The following is a 17,217-nucleotide window of genomic DNA, read 5'->3' as shown; positions in this document are numbered from 1 at the left end:
TCGAATCACAAAAAAAAGTACCCAAGACTTACCACTTAATCAAAGCCTGCCCAAATCGCACGCACACAGAAGCCAACCTTATTAGTTCATACAAAATGGACGGCCTACTATATGTATGTATGTATGTATGTATGTGTGTATATATATAGATGGATAGATTGATAGATAGACAGATAGATTGATAGTTAGATACTATACAGAGACAGACAGACAGACAGAGACAGATAGAGTGTGGGGGTTGGGATGAAGTCTAGCAGGAATGCATGCATCCAGGCATGCAGGCACACACTAACGAACGAACGAACGCACGCACACATAGAGGTTTAGCAACCTGCACCTCTCTCTGACAGGTGTGAACTAAAGGCAAAAAAGAGGATTAAAATAAATGTCTTTAAGTTTTGTCAGTTCTGAATTTTACTTTTATATCACTTACAGTTGTAATGAAGGTCTTCAAATATATATTTATTTTTTTGAGAGGACATTCCTTTGTCCACCGCTGCGGTCTGATATTACACATTTCCTTAGAGTTTTTTTGTATATTGACCTACCTACCCACCAACCTACCCACCTACCAACCTACCTGCCTACCTACATACCTATCTGTTTACTTACCTGCCTGGCTTTTGGCCTGAGTGCCTGCCTGGCATGCGCCTAGATTCTGTGAAAGAGTAAAAATGGAGTATAATAACGTTGGTTGCGCCATCCGTTAAGGGACGATCGGTTATTCAATGAGGGTTGGTCCGTTTGTCATGCTGTTTATCCATTTCTACTTACATCTTGCATTTTCTTTTCCTTTGTTCCATATGTTTCAAGACACGGTGACGAAATAGGTAATCCATCGAAAGGTTGAAAGGTTGTCGATATTGCCTATGAAATCTAAAGAAAAAAAAAAAACGATAGAAGAACCTCTTCTGGCTCAGTAAGGCGGTATTAATAGGTCGTTTCTTTTCTTCTCATTGCCAACGGCCACACCACGTTGAGAGCACCGCTTCTCGTCCGATCAGCGAAGTTAAGCAACGTTGGGTCTGGTTAGTACTTGGATGGGTGACCGCCTGGGAACACCAGATGCTGTTGGCATAAACTTTTCACATTTTTCTTACTAATTTTCGCACGTCAAACTAAGATCCATGCAATGAGATCAACAGGCGACTGCTAATCCGGGCAATTTCCATTCCTTAGCCAGACTATCTCATCTGCCGTGCCCAAGGTGTCACCTCCATAACTCTCGAAGGTAAATCCCACCTATCCAAACTATTTCTGCCTTTCAGTACACGACAAGCAAGGTTGACTGATGCACCTACAGAAGACATTGTCACGTCGGTGAGGCACCACACACAATCCATATGAATACTGGTTGATATATATGGAATATTTCCAAACGAACAGGTTATCCCTTGAATTTCTCGCTCTCACGGCCGTTTTCTCTATTTCACAAGCTCCAACCATCACCCTCCACCGGACAAGCATGCACCACCCGCCACAACAACACGCCAACCCAGGCAGGCAGGACGTTACCTTGCCCTCATCACCAAGTGCCCTGTAGCGTTCTCAACAACACCGACCTCCCGCAGAGCCCCTACACATAGGCCCCATCGTAGCTACCAACTGGCATAAATCACTAATGCTTCTGGTTGTGGAAGTATTAGTGGTGGTGGTAGTAGTAGTAGCAGTAGTACTGCTTTTCGTTGTTATTATAGATGTAGTTCTTCTTGTGGCAGTAGTACCATCATCAAGTGACAATATTTGATATAACGATAAGAAGAAATTGTGATACTAAAAATTCGAAGCAACAACGAAATTGAAAATGGCAACAATAATTCCAATAAGATTTATAATAACAGTAACCAAATGAAGACGAGTAACTAACAGTATTAATAATGCTATTATCGGCTGTAGTGTTATCATAATAAATTGTTAGTTTTATTATTGTCTGAAGTGCTCCTATTTGGGGGTATAAAATCCACCATTGTCGTCACCCCGCGGATAATACATCAACATATCATTCAACAACTTCGTCCAGTCCCTCCATAGCTGAAGGCAAGCCATCATCTATGCTTTCATTCATCCATCTACCCACCCACCCGCTTAGGATGTACGTTACGAACCTTATGTGCAGTTGGCAGTGGGAATATCAATCGACCACTGTACCGTCACTGATGTAAGTAGCTATACTTACATGCAACCAAACATAAATACATGCAGAGACACAAACCAGCATAGACAACTCGTGCCACATTATACACACAATACATAAATGCGCGCATATATACATGAAGAAACACAGAGATGGTGATTTAGGCCATTGCCTAAGTCTATTCTCTCTTAAGAAATGGATGTGGCTCCTAAAGAAGCCGATGGAGGTGAAGAGGAATTTATTGGAAGATTTCACTTCTTCTCTGACTTCTTGGGAAGGAGCACCTCCTGGATGTTAGGCAGGACACCTCCCTGGATGATGGTGATGCCCAACAAGTGCTTGTTCAGCTCCTCGTCATTAAGGATGGCCAGCTGCAGGTGACGGGGACTGATACGAGTCTTCCTGTTGTCACGGGCAGCGTTGAAACCCTGCTCAAGCACTTTGCCTGCAAGTTACTCCATGACTGCAGCCAAGTGGACGGGAAGACCAGCACCCGCACGCTCGGCATTATTACCTCTACGAAAGAGATGGTGCATCCTGTCCATGAGGAACTGGAGCCCAGCCGTGTTGGATTGAGACTTTGACTTCCCCTTCACCTTGCCACCCTTGCCACATCCGGACATGGTGTCGTCTGAGTATTACCTGCAGTAGGAGACTAATTTGTCCCCACAACATAAAAAAAAAAAAAAAAAAAAATCGTATAGAAAATGGGGGTAGGAGGAAGGGAGACAATCATGATGATGTGACAAGTAGGTGAGGAAGAAATTAAGATGAAGAGAAAGCGTCGGGCCTTAACCCAACATACATGTGTTTATTGTTGGGATGCGGGGGTCGCTGCTCTTCCAAATGTCTTTGTTTACTGGTTGCATGAGTGGCATGGGGGAGTGTATAGGTAGCCAGTACTGCAAAGACAGCTTCAAGGGTGTGATGGTAAGTGTGTTCGTCAAAGGCAGTAAGTTGTTGGTGATGGTGTGGGGGTAACTCAGTGGCACACTGAGTCTGAGCAGCAGGCATGACGGGTCGAGGCAAAGGTGGCAAGGGTCTAGCCAAGTGAGGCGCCATGCGCCACCACAAGGTGGTGGCATCACGAAGCCTGCCATTCGTCGTCTAGCTCGTCGTGGCGGCGAGAAGCGTATCTCTGACCTCATCTTCGAGGAGACCCGCGGTGTTCTAAAGGTGTTCCTCGAGAAAGTGATTCGCGACGCTTTCACCTACACTGAGCATGTCAAGCGGAAGACTGTGACCGTAACGGACGTGGTGAACGCCCTCAAGAGGCAAGGACGCATTGTGTACGGCTTGTGCGACTTAGAGAGTTCATAATTGAGTTGCCTTCCATTGCGCTATCCAACCTAGCCACGGCAAAGCACACAACAACCTCCGGGCCTCCCTTAGAGGTCCACACTGAATTTCTGTGAGAGAGAGAGAGAAATAATGAAGACATGGTATAGGTCCATGCAGACATTCGGCAGCTTAGCTAACACCTATGTCATTACGTCAATGCCACGGAATTCAAAATAAGAGTAAGGGACTCGAGAGGTGCCAAGTTTAAGACTGGTCGTTTGCTATAATATGAATAGGCCGATTGAGGGGCAGACAGGGAGATAGGTGGGTGGATGGATATATACATATGTGTCCAGATAGACAGAGGGATACGAAGGTAGATAGATGGCTCTCTAGAAAATTATAACCCAATAGATAGATCGAAGTTTTTTTGGTTTAACGGCAGGAAGATAGGTAGATACAGTGTTTACTAGATAGATACACAGGTATATAGACAGATGTGTAGAAGGAAATTTTGACCCGACAGATAGATTGAAAGGCTAATTATTGGTAGGCAGGTAGGTTGGCTTGACTGCTACAAAGACAGATAACTAGACAAATTGCTAAACATTTACATGTATTTGCTTAGATACTTCGGAAGAAAGTTAGATCTGGCTGAAACTCACCTTACCAGACCAAAAGTAACCTAGCCTAGCCTCACCAAACCAAGCATAGCCTCAGCTCACCAGAGCAAACCTAACTTCACCTAACGATACTACTCTAAACCCAACCTCACCTGCCAACGAGACATAATATAAGCTAGCCTTATCAAACAAAACAAAACCTAACCTAATCCAACCTATCTTTATCTGCCCTCATCAAACCTCACAGAACGTAAGCAAATCCTTAAATAACCTCAACCAACCAAACCAAATCAAACCTAATCTAACCTAATTATTATTACTAGCGATACCTCATCTCACTAAAGCCAAAGGCTACTCTTTACCTAACCACCATCATCAAGTGACCGACAACAAGTTAAAACTTAAAGAAAGGAAGCAAGCCTTTTCAGAGTAACGTCAAACCACATCGAATCACAAAAAAAGTACCCAAGACTTACCACTTAATCAAAGCCTGCCCAAATCGCACGCACACAGAAGCCAACCTTATTAGTTCATACAAAATGGACGGCCTACTATATGTATGTATGTATGTATGTATGTGTGTATATATATAGATGGATAGATTGATAGATAGACAGATAGATTGATAGTTAGATACTATACAGAGACAGACAGACAGACAGAGACAGATAGAGTGTGGGGGTTGGGATGAAGTCTAGCAGGAATGCATGCATCCAGGCATGCAGGCACACACTAACGAACGAACGAACGCACGCACACATAGAGGTTTAGCAACCTGCACCTCTCTCTGACAGGTGTGAACTAAAGGCAAAAAAGAGGATTAAAATAAATGTCTTTAAGTTTTGTCAGTTCTGAATTTTACTTTTATATCACTTACAGTTGTAATGAAGGTCTTCAAATATATATTTATTTTTTTGAGAGGACATTCCTTTGTCCACCGCTGCGGTCTGATATTACACATTTCCTTAGAGTTTTTTTGTATATTGACCTACCTACCCACCAACCTACCCACCTACCAACCTACCTGCCTACCTACATACCTATCTGTTTACTTACCTGCCTGGCTTTTGGCCTGAGTGCCTGCCTGGCATGCGCCTAGATTCTGTGAAAGAGTAAAAATGGAGTATAATAACGTTGGTTGCGCCATCCGTTAAGGGACGATCGGTTATTCAATGAGGGTTGGTCCGTTTGTCATGCTGTTTATCCATTTCTACTTACATCTTGCATTTTCTTTTCCTTTGTTCCATATGTTTCAAGACACGGTGACGAAATAGGTAATCCATCGAAAGGTTGAAAGGTTGTCGATATTGCCTATGAAATCTAAAGAAAAAAAAAAACCGATAGAAGAACCTCTTCTGGCTCAGTAAGGCGGTATTAATAGGTCGTTTCTTTTCTTCTCATTGCCAACGGCCACACCACGTTGAGAGCACCGCTTCTCGTCCGATCAGCGAAGTTAAGCAACGTTGGGTCTGGTTAGTACTTGGATGGGTGACCGCCTGGGAACACCAGATGCTGTTGGCATAAACTTTTCACATTTTTCTTACTAATTTTCGCACGTCAAACTAAGATCCATGCAATGAGATCAACAGGCGACTGCTAATCCGGGCAATTTCCATTCCTTAGCCAGACTATCTCATCTGCCGTGCCCAAGGTGTCACCTCCATAACTCTCGAAGGTAAATCCCACCTATCCAAACTATTTCTGCCTTTCAGTACACGACAAGCAAGGTTGACTGATGCACCTACAGAAGACATTGTCACGTCGGTGAGGCACCACACACAATCCATATGAATACTGGTTGATATATATGGAATATTTCCAAACGAACAGGTTATCCCTTGAATTTCTCGCTCTCACGGCCGTTTTCTCTATTTCACAAGCTCCAACCATCACCCTCCACCGGACAAGCATGCACCACCCGCCACAACAACACGCCAACCCAGGCAGGCAGGACGTTACCTTGCCCTCATCACCAAGTGCCCTGTAGCGTTCTCAACAACACCGACCTCCCGCAGAGCCCCTACACATAGGCCCCATCGTAGCTACCAACTGGCATAAATCACTAATGCTTCTGGTTGTGGAAGTATTAGTGGTGGTGGTAGTAGTAGTAGCAGTAGTACTGCTTTTCGTTGTTATTATAGATGTAGTTCTTCTTGTGGCAGTAGTACCATCATCAAGTGACAATATTTGATATAACGATAAGAAGAAATTGTGATACTAAAAATTCGAAGCAACAACGAAATTGAAAATGGCAACAATAATTCCAATAAGATTTATAATAACAGTAACCAAATGAAGACGAGTAACTAACAGTATTAATAATGCTATTATCGGCTGTAGTGTTATCATAATAAATTGTTAGTTTTATTATTGTCTGAAGTGCTCCTATTTGGGGGTATAAAATCCACCATTGTCGTCACCCCGCGGATAATACATCAACATATCATTCAACAACTTCGTCCAGTCCCTCCATAGCTGAAGGCAAGCCATCATCTATGCTTTCATTCATCCATCTACCCACCCACCCGCTTAGGATGTACGTTACGAACCTTATGTGCAGTTGGCAGTGGGAATATCAATCGACCACTGTACCGTCACTGATGTAAGTAGCTATACTTACATGCAACCAAACATAAATACATGCAGAGACACAAACCAGCATAGACAACTCGTGCCACATTATACACACAATACATAAATGCGCGCATATATACATGAAGAAACACAGAGATGGTGATTTAGGCCATTGCCTAAGTCTATTCTCTCTTAAGAAATGGATGTGGCTCCTAAAGAAGCCGATGGAGGTGAAGAGGAATTTATTGGAAGATTTCACTTCTTCTCTGACTTCTTGGGAAGGAGCACCTCCTGGATGTTAGGCAGGACACCTCCCTGGATGATGGTGATGCCCAACAAGTGCTTGTTCAGCTCCTCGTCATTAAGGATGGCCAGCTGCAGGTGACGGGGACTGATACGAGTCTTCCTGTTGTCACGGGCAGCGTTGAAACCCTGCTCAAGCACTTTGCCTGCAAGTTACTCCATGACTGCAGCCAAGTGGACGGGAAGACCAGCACCCGCACGCTCGGCATTATTACCTCTACGAAAGAGATGGTGCATCCTGTCCATGAGGAACTGGAGCCCAGCCGTGTTGGATTGAGACTTTGACTTCCCCTTCACCTTGCCACCCTTGCCACATCCGGACATGGTGTCGTCTGAGTATTACCTGCAGTAGGAGACTAATTTGTCCCCACAACATAAAAAAAAAAAAAAAAATCGTATAGAAAATGGGGGTAGGAGGAAGGGAGACAATCATGATGATGTGACAAGTAGGTGAGGAAGAAATTAAGATGAAGAGAAAGCGTCGGGCCTTAACCCAACATACATGTGTTTATTGTTGGGATGCGGGGGTCGCTGCTCTTCCAAATGTCTTTGTTTACTGGTTGCATGAGTGGCATGGGGGAGTGTATAGGTAGCCAGTACTGCAAAGACAGCTTCAAGGGTGTGATGGTAAGTGTGTTCGTCAAAGGCAGTAAGTTGTTGGTGATGGTGTGGGGGTAACTCAGTGGCACACTGAGTCTGAGCAGCAGGCATGACGGGTCGAGGCAAAGGTGGCAAGGGTCTAGCCAAGTGAGGCGCCATGCGCCACCACAAGGTGGTGGCATCACGAAGCCTGCCATTCGTCGTCTAGCTCGTCGTGGCGGCGAGAAGCGTATCTCTGACCTCATCTTCGAGGAGACCCGCGGTGTTCTAAAGGTGTTCCTCGAGAAAGTGATTCGCGACGCTTTCACCTACACTGAGCATGTCAAGCGGAAGACTGTGACCGTAACGGACGTGGTGAACGCCCTCAAGAGGCAAGGACGCATTGTGTACGGCTTGTGCGACTTAGAGAGTTCATAATTGAGTTGCCTTCCATTGCGCTATCCAACCTAGCCACGGCAAAGCACACAACAACCTCCGGGCCTCCCTTAGAGGTCCACACTGAATTTCTGTGAGAGAGAGAGAGAGAAATAATGAAGACATGGTATAGGTCCATGCAGACATTCGGCAGCTTAGCTAACACCTATGTCATTACGTCAATGCCACGGAATTCAAAATAAGAGTAAGGGACTCGAGAGGTGCCAAGTTTAAGACTGGTCGTTTGCTATAATATGAATAGGCCGATTGAGGGGCAGACAGGGAGATAGGTGGGTGGATGGATATATACATATGTGTCCAGATAGACAGAGGGATACGAAGGTAGATAGATGGCTCTCTAGAAAATTATAACCCAATAGATAGATCGAAGTTTTTTGGTTTAACGGCAGGAAGATAGGTAGATACAGTGTTTACTAGATAGATACACAGGTATATAGACAGATGTGTAGAAGGAAATTTTGACCCGACAGATAGATTGAAAGGCTAATTATTGGTAGGCAGGTAGGTTGGCTTGACTGCTACAAAGACAGATAACTAGACAAATTGCTAAACATTTACATGTATTTGCTTAGATACTTCGGAAGAAAGTTAGATCTGGCTGAAACTCACCTTACCAGACCAAAAGTAACCTAGCCTAGCCTCACCAAACCAAGCATAGCCTCAGCTCACCAGAGCAAACCTAACTTCACCTAACGATACTACTCTAAACCCAACCTCACCTGCCAACGAGACATAATATAAGCTAGCCTTATCAAACAAAACAAAACCTAACCTAATCCAACCTATCTTTATCTGCCCTCATCAAACCTCACAGAACGTAAGCAAATCCTTAAATAACCTCAACCAACCAAACCAAATCAAACCTAATCTAACCTAATTATTATTACTAGCGATACCTCATCTCACTAAAGCCAAAGGCTACTCTTTACCTAACCACCATCATCAAGTGACCGACAACAAGTTAAAACTTAAAGAAAGGAAGCAAGCCTTTTCAGAGTAACGTCAAACCACATCGAATCACAAAAAAAAGTACCCAAGACTTACCACTTAATCAAAGCCTGCCCAAATCGCACGCACACAGAAGCCAACCTTATTAGTTCATACAAAATGGACGGCCTACTATATGTATGTATGTATGTATGTATGTGTGTATATATATAGATGGATAGATTGATAGATAGACAGATAGATTGATAGTTAGATACTATACAGAGACAGACAGACAGACAGAGACAGATAGAGTGTGGGGGTTGGGATGAAGTCTAGCAGGAATGCATGCATCCAGGCATGCAGGCACACACTAACGAACGAACGAACGCACGCACACATAGAGGTTTAGCAACCTGCACCTCTCTCTGACAGGTGTGAACTAAAGGCAAAAAAGAGGATTAAAATAAATGTCTTTAAGTTTTGTCAGTTCTGAATTTTACTTTTATATCACTTACAGTTGTAATGAAGGTCTTCAAATATATATTTATTTTTTTGAGAGGACATTCCTTTGTCCACCGCTGCGGTCTGATATTACACATTTCCTTAGAGTTTTTTTGTATATTGACCTACCTACCCACCAACCTACCCACCTACCAACCTACCTGCCTACCTACATACCTATCTGTTTACTTACCTGCCTGGCTTTTGGCCTGAGTGCCTGCCTGGCATGCGCCTAGATTCTGTGAAAGAGTAAAAATGGAGTATAATAACGTTGGTTGCGCCATCCGTTAAGGGACGATCGGTTATTCAATGAGGGTTGGTCCGTTTGTCATGCTGTTTATCCATTTCTACTTACATCTTGCATTTTCTTTTCCTTTGTTCCATATGTTTCAAGACACGGTGACGAAATAGGTAATCCATCGAAAGGTTGAAAGGTTGTCGATATTGCCTATGAAATCTAAAGAAAAAAAAAAAAAACGATAGAAGAACCTCTTCTGGCTCAGTAAGGCGGTATTAATAGGTCGTTTCTTTTCTTCTCATTGCCAACGGCCACACCACGTTGAGAGCACCGCTTCTCGTCCGATCAGCGAAGTTAAGCAACGTTGGGTCTGGTTAGTACTTGGATGGGTGACCGCCTGGGAACACCAGATGCTGTTGGCATAAACTTTTCACATTTTTCTTACTAATTTTCGCACGTCAAACTAAGATCCATGCAATGAGATCAACAGGCGACTGCTAATCCGGGCAATTTCCATTCCTTAGCCAGACTATCTCATCTGCCGTGCCCAAGGTGTCACCTCCATAACTCTCGAAGGTAAATCCCACCTATCCAAACTATTTCTGCCTTTCAGTACACGACAAGCAAGGTTGACTGATGCACCTACAGAAGACATTGTCACGTCGGTGAGGCACCACACACAATCCATATGAATACTGGTTGATATATATGGAATATTTCCAAACGAACAGGTTATCCCTTGAATTTCTCGCTCTCACGGCCGTTTTCTCTATTTCACAAGCTCCAACCATCACCCTCCACCGGACAAGCATGCACCACCCGCCACAACAACACGCCAACCCAGGCAGGCAGGACGTTACCTTGCCCTCATCACCAAGTGCCCTGTAGCGTTCTCAACAACACCGACCTCCCGCAGAGCCCCTACACATAGGCCCCATCGTAGCTACCAACTGGCATAAATCACTAATGCTTCTGGTTGTGGAAGTATTAGTGGTGGTGGTAGTAGTAGTAGCAGTAGTACTGCTTTTCGTTGTTATTATAGATGTAGTTCTTCTTGTGGCAGTAGTACCATCATCAAGTGACAATATTTGATATAACGATAAGAAGAAATTGTGATACTAAAAATTCGAAGCAACAACGAAATTGAAAATGGCAACAATAATTCCAATAAGATTTATAATAACAGTAACCAAATGAAGACGAGTAACTAACAGTATTAATAATGCTATTATCGGCTGTAGTGTTATCATAATAAATTGTTAGTTTTATTATTGTCTGAAGTGCTCCTATTTGGGGGTATAAAATCCACCATTGTCGTCACCCCGCGGATAATACATCAACATATCATTCAACAACTTCGTCCAGTCCCTCCATAGCTGAAGGCAAGCCATCATCTATGCTTTCATTCATCCATCTACCCACCCACCCGCTTAGGATGTACGTTACGAACCTTATGTGCAGTTGGCAGTGGGAATATCAATCGACCACTGTACCGTCACTGATGTAAGTAGCTATACTTACATGCAACCAAACATAAATACATGCAGAGACACAAACCAGCATAGACAACTCGTGCCACATTATACACACAATACATAAATGCGCGCATATATACATGAAGAAACACAGAGATGGTGATTTAGGCCATTGCCTAAGTCTATTCTCTCTTAAGAAATGGATGTGGCTCCTAAAGAAGCCGATGGAGGTGAAGAGGAATTTATTGGAAGATTTCACTTCTTCTCTGACTTCTTGGGAAGGAGCACCTCCTGGATGTTAGGCAGGACACCTCCCTGGATGATGGTGATGCCCAACAAGTGCTTGTTCAGCTCCTCGTCATTAAGGATGGCCAGCTGCAGGTGACGGGGACTGATACGAGTCTTCCTGTTGTCACGGGCAGCGTTGAAACCCTGCTCAAGCACTTTGCCTGCAAGTTACTCCATGACTGCAGCCAAGTGGACGGGAAGACCAGCACCCGCACGCTCGGCATTATTACCTCTACGAAAGAGATGGTGCATCCTGTCCATGAGGAACTGGAGCCCAGCCGTGTTGGATTGAGACTTTGACTTCCCCTTCACCTTGCCACCCTTGCCACATCCGGACATGGTGTCGTCTGAGTATTACCTGCAGTAGGAGACTAATTTGTCCCCACAACATAAAAAAAAAAAAAAAAAAATCGTATAGAAAATGGGGGTAGGAGGAAGGGAGACAATCATGATGATGTGACAAGTAGGTGAGGAAGAAATTAAGATGAAGAGAAAGCGTCGGGCCTTAACCCAACATACATGTGTTTATTGTTGGGATGCGGGGGTCGCTGCTCTTCCAAATGTCTTTGTTTACTGGTTGCATGAGTGGCATGGGGGAGTGTATAGGTAGCCAGTACTGCAAAGACAGCTTCAAGGGTGTGATGGTAAGTGTGTTCGTCAAAGGCAGTAAGTTGTTGGTGATGGTGTGGGGGTAACTCAGTGGCACACTGAGTCTGAGCAGCAGGCATGACGGGTCGAGGCAAAGGTGGCAAGGGTCTAGCCAAGTGAGGCGCCATGCGCCACCACAAGGTGGTGGCATCACGAAGCCTGCCATTCGTCGTCTAGCTCGTCGTGGCGGCGAGAAGCGTATCTCTGACCTCATCTTCGAGGAGACCCGCGGTGTTCTAAAGGTGTTCCTCGAGAAAGTGATTCGCGACGCTTTCACCTACACTGAGCATGTCAAGCGGAAGACTGTGACCGTAACGGACGTGGTGAACGCCCTCAAGAGGCAAGGACGCATTGTGTACGGCTTGTGCGACTTAGAGAGTTCATAATTGAGTTGCCTTCCATTGCGCTATCCAACCTAGCCACGGCAAAGCACACAACAACCTCCGGGCCTCCCTTAGAGGTCCACACTGAATTTCTGTGAGAGAGAGAGAGAGAAATAATGAAGACATGGTATAGGTCCATGCAGACATTCGGCAGCTTAGCTAACACCTATGTCATTACGTCAATGCCACGGAATTCAAAATAAGAGTAAGGGACTCGAGAGGTGCCAAGTTTAAGACTGGTCGTTTGCTATAATATGAATAGGCCGATTGAGGGGCAGACAGGGAGATAGGTGGGTGGATGGATATATACATATGTGTCCAGATAGACAGAGGGATACGAAGGTAGATAGATGGCTCTCTAGAAAATTATAACCCAATAGATAGATCGAAGTTTTTTGGTTTAACGGCAGGAAGATAGGTAGATACAGTGTTTACTAGATAGATACACAGGTATATAGACAGATGTGTAGAAGGAAATTTTGACCCGACAGATAGATTGAAAGGCTAATTATTGGTAGGCAGGTAGGTTGGCTTGACTGCTACAAAGACAGATAACTAGACAAATTGCTAAACATTTACATGTATTTGCTTAGATACTTCGGAAGAAAGTTAGATCTGGCTGAAACTCACCTTACCAGACCAAAAGTAACCTAGCCTAGCCTCACCAAACCAAGCATAGCCTCAGCTCACCAGAGCAAACCTAACTTCACCTAACGATACTACTCTAAACCCAACCTCACCTGCCAACGAGACATAATATAAGCTAGCCTTATCAAACAAAACAAAACCTAACCTAATCCAACCTATCTTTATCTGCCCTCATCAAACCTCACAGAACGTAAGCAAATCCTTAAATAACCTCAACCAACCAAACCAAATCAAACCTAATCTAACCTAATTATTATTACTAGCGATACCTCATCTCACTAAAGCCAAAGGCTACTCTTTACCTAACCACCATCATCAAGTGACCGACAACAAGTTAAAACTTAAAGAAAGGAAGCAAGCCTTTTCAGAGTAACGTCAAACCACATCGAATCACAAAAAAAGTACCCAAGACTTACCACTTAATCAAAGCCTGCCCAAATCGCACGCACACAGAAGCCAACCTTATTAGTTCATACAAAATGGACGGCCTACTATATGTATGTATGTATGTATGTATGTGTGTATATATATAGATGGATAGATTGATAGATAGACAGATAGATTGATAGTTAGATACTATACAGAGACAGACAGACAGACAGAGACAGATAGAGTGTGGGGGTTGGGATGAAGTCTAGCAGGAATGCATGCATCCAGGCATGCAGGCACACACTAACGAACGAACGAACGCACGCACACATAGAGGTTTAGCAACCTGCACCTCTCTCTGACAGGTGTGAACTAAAGGCAAAAAAGAGGATTAAAATAAATGTCTTTAAGTTTTGTCAGTTCTGAATTTTACTTTTATATCACTTACAGTTGTAATGAAGGTCTTCAAATATATATTTATTTTTTTGAGAGGACATTCCTTTGTCCACCGCTGCGGTCTGATATTACACATTTCCTTAGAGTTTTTTTGTATATTGACCTACCTACCCACCAACCTACCCACCTACCAACCTACCTGCCTACCTACATACCTATCTGTTTACTTACCTGCCTGGCTTTTGGCCTGAGTGCCTGCCTGGCATGCGCCTAGATTCTGTGAAAGAGTAAAAATGGAGTATAATAACGTTGGTTGCGCCATCCGTTAAGGGACGATCGGTTATTCAATGAGGGTTGGTCCGTTTGTCATGCTGTTTATCCATTTCTACTTACATCTTGCATTTTCTTTTCCTTTGTTCCATATGTTTCAAGACACGGTGACGAAATAGGTAATCCATCGAAAGGTTGAAAGGTTGTCGATATTGCCTATGAAATCTAAAGAAAAAAAAAACCGATAGAAGAACCTCTTCTGGCTCAGTAAGGCGGTATTAATAGGTCGTTTCTTTTCTTCTCATTGCCAACGGCCACACCACGTTGAGAGCACCGCTTCTCGTCCGATCAGCGAAGTTAAGCAACGTTGGGTCTGGTTAGTACTTGGATGGGTGACCGCCTGGGAACACCAGATGCTGTTGGCATAAACTTTTCACATTTTTCTTACTAATTTTCGCACGTCAAACTAAGATCCATGCAATGAGATCAACAGGCGACTGCTAATCCGGGCAATTTCCATTCCTTAGCCAGACTATCTCATCTGCCGTGCCCAAGGTGTCACCTCCATAACTCTCGAAGGTAAATCCCACCTATCCAAACTATTTCTGCCTTTCAGTACACGACAAGCAAGGTTGACTGATGCACCTACAGAAGACATTGTCACGTCGGTGAGGCACCACACACAATCCATATGAATACTGGTTGATATATATGGAATATTTCCAAACGAACAGGTTATCCCTTGAATTTCTCGCTCTCACGGCCGTTTTCTCTATTTCACAAGCTCCAACCATCACCCTCCACCGGACAAGCATGCACCACCCGCCACAACAACACGCCAACCCAGGCAGGCAGGACGTTACCTTGCCCTCATCACCAAGTGCCCTGTAGCGTTCTCAACAACACCGACCTCCCGCAGAGCCCCTACACATAGGCCCCATCGTAGCTACCAACTGGCATAAATCACTAATGCTTCTGGTTGTGGAAGTATTAGTGGTGGTGGTAGTAGTAGTAGCAGTAGTACTGCTTTTCGTTGTTATTATAGATGTAGTTCTTCTTGTGGCAGTAGTACCATCATCAAGTGACAATATTTGATATAACGATAAGAAGAAATTGTGATACTAAAAATTCGAAGCAACAACGAAATTGAAAATGGCAACAATAATTCCAATAAGATTTATAATAACAGTAACCAAATGAAGACGAGTAACTAACAGTATTAATAATGCTATTATCGGCTGTAGTGTTATCATAATAAATTGTTAGTTTTATTATTGTCTGAAGTGCTCCTATTTGGGGGTATAAAATCCACCATTGTCGTCACCCCGCGGATAATACATCAACATATCATTCAACAACTTCGTCCAGTCCCTCCATAGCTGAAGGCAAGCCATCATCTATGCTTTCATTCATCCATCTACCCACCCACCCGCTTAGGATGTACGTTACGAACCTTATGTGCAGTTGGCAGTGGGAATATCAATCGACCACTGTACCGTCACTGATGTAAGTAGCTATACTTACATGCAACCAAACATAAATACATGCAGAGACACAAACCAGCATAGACAACTCGTGCCACATTATACACACAATACATAAATGCGCGCATATATACATGAAGAAACACAGAGATGGTGATTTAGGCCATTGCCTAAGTCTATTCTCTCTTAAGAAATGGATGTGGCTCCTAAAGAAGCCGATGGAGGTGAAGAGGAATTTATTGGAAGATTTCACTTCTTCTCTGACTTCTTGGGAAGGAGCACCTCCTGGATGTTAGGCAGGACACCTCCCTGGATGATGGTGATGCCCAACAAGTGCTTGTTCAGCTCCTCGTCATTAAGGATGGCCAGCTGCAGGTGACGGGGACTGATACGAGTCTTCCTGTTGTCACGGGCAGCGTTGAAACCCTGCTCAAGCACTTTGCCTGCAAGTTACTCCATGACTGCAGCCAAGTGGACGGGAAGACCAGCACCCGCACGCTCGGCATTATTACCTCTACGAAAGAGATGGTGCATCCTGTCCATGAGGAACTGGAGCCCAGCCGTGTTGGATTGAGACTTTGACTTCCCCTTCACCTTGCCACCCTTGCCACATCCGGACATGGTGTCGTCTGAGTATTACCTGCAGTAGGAGACTAATTTGTCCCCACAACATAAAAAAAAAAAAAAAAAAAAATCGTATAGAAAATGGGGGTAGGAGGAAGGGAGACAATCATGATGATGTGACAAGTAGGTGAGGAAGAAATTAAGATGAAGAGAAAGCGTCGGGCCTTAACCCAACATACATGTGTTTATTGTTGGGATGCGGGGGTCGCTGCTCTTCCAAATGTCTTTGTTTACTGGTTGCATGAGTGGCATGGGGGAGTGTATAGGTAGCCAGTACTGCAAAGACAGCTTCAAGGGTGTGATGGTAAGTGTGTTCGTCAAAGGCAGTAAGTTGTTGGTGATGGTGTGGGGGTAACTCAGTGGCACACTGAGTCTGAGCAGCAGGCATGACGGGTCGAGGCAAAGGTGGCAAGGGTCTAGCCAAGTGAGGCGCCATGCGCCACCACAAGGTGGTGGCATCACGAAGCCTGCCATTCGTCGTCTAGCTCGTCGTGGCGGCGAGAAGCGTATCTCTGACCTCATCTTCGAGGAGACCCGCGGTGTTCTAAAGGTGTTCCTCGAGAAAGTGATTCGCGACGCTTTCACCTACACTGAGCATGTCAAGCGGAAGACTGTGACCGTAACGGACGTGGTGAACGCCCTCAAGAGGCAAGGACGCATTGTGTACGGCTTGTGCGACTTAGAGAGTTCATAATTGAGTTGCCTTCCATTGCGCTATCCAACCTAGCCACGGCAAAGCACACAACAACCTCCGGGCCTCCCTTAGAGGTCCACACTGAATTTCTGTGAGAGAGAGAGAGAAATAATGAAGACATGGTATAGGTCCATGCAGACATTCGGCAGCTTAGCTAACACCTATGTCATTACGTCAATGCCACGGAATTCAAAATAAGAGTAAGGGACTCGAGAGGTGCCAAGTTTAAGACTGGTCGTTTGCTATAATATGAATAGGCCGATTGAGGGGCAGACAGGGAGATAGGTGGGTGGATGGATATATACATATGTGTCCAGAT

The 17,217-nt window shown here is 44.3% G+C and overlaps 4 non-coding genes and 8 pseudogenes across 4 annotated transcripts; 8 read left to right on the top strand and 4 right to left on the bottom strand.

The window, feature by feature from the left end:
• Positions 1 to 958: 958 nt before the first annotated feature.
• On the top strand, positions 959 to 1,077 carry LOC145409994 (5S ribosomal RNA). Its single transcript, XR_013899209.1, has one exon. It is a non-coding gene; the product is annotated as a 5S ribosomal RNA (ribosomal RNA).
• Positions 1,078 to 2,385: 1,308 nt separating this feature from the next.
• On the bottom strand, positions 2,386 to 2,757 carry LOC145409876 (histone H2A-like; annotated as a pseudogene).
• Positions 2,758 to 3,146: 389 nt separating this feature from the next.
• On the top strand, positions 3,147 to 3,454 carry LOC145409828 (histone H4-like; annotated as a pseudogene).
• A 1,986-nt stretch (positions 3,455 to 5,440) lies between these two features.
• LOC145409982 (5S ribosomal RNA) lies at positions 5,441 to 5,559 on the top strand. Its single transcript, XR_013899208.1, has one exon. It is a non-coding gene; the product is annotated as a 5S ribosomal RNA (ribosomal RNA).
• Positions 5,560 to 6,867: 1,308 nt separating this feature from the next.
• On the bottom strand, positions 6,868 to 7,239 carry LOC145409870 (histone H2A-like; annotated as a pseudogene).
• A 385-nt stretch (positions 7,240 to 7,624) lies between these two features.
• On the top strand, positions 7,625 to 7,932 carry LOC145409827 (histone H4-like; annotated as a pseudogene).
• Positions 7,933 to 9,922: 1,990 nt separating this feature from the next.
• Positions 9,923 to 10,041, top strand: LOC145409970 (5S ribosomal RNA). Its single transcript, XR_013899197.1, has one exon. It is a non-coding gene; the product is annotated as a 5S ribosomal RNA (ribosomal RNA).
• Positions 10,042 to 11,349: 1,308 nt separating this feature from the next.
• On the bottom strand, positions 11,350 to 11,721 carry LOC145409882 (histone H2A-like; annotated as a pseudogene).
• Positions 11,722 to 12,108: 387 nt separating this feature from the next.
• Positions 12,109 to 12,416, top strand: LOC145409826 (histone H4-like; annotated as a pseudogene).
• Positions 12,417 to 14,402: 1,986 nt separating this feature from the next.
• On the top strand, positions 14,403 to 14,521 carry LOC145409959 (5S ribosomal RNA). Its single transcript, XR_013899186.1, has one exon. It is a non-coding gene; the product is annotated as a 5S ribosomal RNA (ribosomal RNA).
• A 1,308-nt stretch (positions 14,522 to 15,829) lies between these two features.
• On the bottom strand, positions 15,830 to 16,201 carry LOC145409883 (histone H2A-like; annotated as a pseudogene).
• Positions 16,202 to 16,590: 389 nt separating this feature from the next.
• On the top strand, positions 16,591 to 16,898 carry LOC145409825 (histone H4-like; annotated as a pseudogene).
• The last annotated feature ends 319 nt before the right edge of the window (positions 16,899 to 17,217 follow it).

This window comes from Coenobita brevimanus, chromosome 83 (assembly GCF_032717465.1).
Source record: "Coenobita brevimanus isolate Jiangsu-jjx chromosome 83, ASM3271746v2, whole genome shotgun sequence".
Classification (NCBI taxonomy): Eukaryota; Metazoa; Arthropoda; class Malacostraca; order Decapoda; family Coenobitidae; genus Coenobita; species Coenobita brevimanus.
Note: the sequence above shows the minus strand (reverse complement) of the source record. Positions and strands in the feature narration are given on the sequence as shown.